The following is a 2,144-nucleotide window of genomic DNA, read 5'->3' on the forward strand; positions in this document are numbered from 1 at the left end:
GCCCAGCGTTGCTCCCAGCTCCCGTTGATATTCCCGGGCTGTGCAGCCCTTCCTTGCTCCCCTTTAACCCCCCTGTGCATGCAATGGGGACGCAGCACCCGCAGCCTCAAAGGCCTGGGACACGGAGGGAGGCGAGGAGACCCCCCCAGGCCGAGGGCAGGGACTTGTGGCCCAGGCAGGAGCCCCTGGCCCGGGGACGGGGTCTGCTTTAGCGCCCCATTAACACAGCAAGGCTGTTACTTTGGCACCCCGGGGTGTCCCTGGGCTCGCTGCCGGTTCGGTCCCTGCGCACCACGGCGGGGCTGACCTTGCTGGGGAAGGTTTCTGCATTGCTATGCATCGTGATTTCACAATTAGGGACGCTGCTCCCAGTTACCCGTGTGTGCAAGTGAAACGCTGGGACATCTGTTGGGTGAACCAGCAGCTCCACTGGGGTTTGTTGTCTCCTTTAACGCGTTCAGACACCAGTGACGATGTTTGAGGCAAATGCTGCGATTTAGTTTCAAAATAGTTTGCTCTCGAATCTTTTCTTCATTCTCCTGTGCAGCGGGGGCTGCCCAACCTGTCTGAACTTGGTCTAACGGTGTCTGCTGGTTGCAGTGTTGCTTGCATCAAGACTAAAAGCAATTTTTTAAAACCAAAATGTTTCTTGCGAATAAACAGGGAAGGTTTTGCTGCTGCTCAGCTTCTTCCCTTCTCCAGTGTCAGCCACGGGACGGTTCCTAATGAGACCCCTGCGCTCTGTGAGTGAGAACTGGGGCTCCCCTCATTCCTCTCGCCCAGTAGCGGGGTTTTGGTGGGTGCTGTGGCCACGGGGCCGCCTTTGCTCGTGTCCCCGTGGTGTTCGGGGGGGCTCTGCTGCTGGTGCGGCCACCGGGGCTGCCAGGAGCTCCCTTGAGAGGGACCAAGTCCTGTCCTCGCTCGGGGTGTTGGGCACAGGGAGCAGGCGATGCCCAGCCTCACACTGTGGACCCTGCTTTAGCACAACCAAAATTGGCTTCTGCTCCTTGAAGTGGATTCCAGCCTCAGCCCCCAGGGCCCTGCTGTCCTGACCAGGTACTGGGTCCCCTGGCTGCTCCCCAATGGGGGCTGATGGTTGATTTTGCTGCAAAGCCGAACAGCAGCAGAGTGGGGGGCTCAGCCTGCACCCGCACCTGGGGTTGCTGTGCCTCCTAACGAGCAGAGGAACATTAATTAATTAGACCAGGGCGGCTGCCGCACGGTGATGGAGCTGGGGACCTCAGTGTGGCCTTAAATACACCCCGAGCTCCCTGACTTGTCCCTCCCTCGGCAGCGCCCGTGGCTTGGAGGAGTTCAAGAAGAAAAAGGCTCTGCCCGGAGCGGGGTTGTTTCTCTCGCACATCCTCACCCTGTGCCTGCGCTGTCCTTGTCCGACCGTGAGGACCTGGCGCTGCTCCCCAGCGCCTTCCTGTCACCAGGATTCCCCAAATTGCTGCTGCTTCGCCTCATCCAGACCAGGCTCTCCCCGGCCGTACTGCCAGGAGCTCCCACTCCTCACCCGGGACTTGTGGAGGTGACACGGACACGACAACGGTAACGACAACGGTAACGACCTCCTCACTGAGCAGGGAACAGCTCTGAGACAGCCCCTCTGCGGTGATGGATGGGGGTACCCCTGTGAGCAAAGGGCACTGCAGGGATGCTGGTGGCTCCTGGGGACACAGTGACACCCTGGTGTGGCCCCCGACCACAGGAGCTGTCCCCAGGGTGACAGAGCTGGGACAGGAGCGTTCGGTCACTGCCCTGGGAGAGACTGGAAAAGAGAGGGGCATTGGGGTGCGATGCGGGTGCAGGTCCATGGGCACCGTCACCCTGTGTCCGTCCGTCCGTCCGCGGCCCCATGCGCAGTGAGTCCGTCTTTCCATTGTTCAAACAATCTCTTTTCCACACGCGGTGCCAAAGCCTCCCCGCTTGCTCCCGCACGCGCCAGTATATTTAGCTGCCTCTAAGCCTCTACCTTTCCTTATATAGGAGAGGCCAAACGAATTTCGCACTCTCATTATTAATAGCCTAAGAGGAGCTCTTCGGAGGCTGCCAAAAATAGCAGGCAAACAGAGCGCACCCGGGGCGGGGAGGGCGCCGTGGCAGGCAGGGAGCCGCCGGGTCGCGGTGGCAGGGACGCC

Source organism: Mesitornis unicolor, unplaced genomic scaffold (genome assembly GCF_000695765.1).
Source record: "Mesitornis unicolor isolate BGI_N332 unplaced genomic scaffold, ASM69576v1 scaffold12911, whole genome shotgun sequence".
Taxonomy (NCBI): domain Eukaryota; kingdom Metazoa; phylum Chordata; class Aves; order Mesitornithiformes; family Mesitornithidae; genus Mesitornis; species Mesitornis unicolor.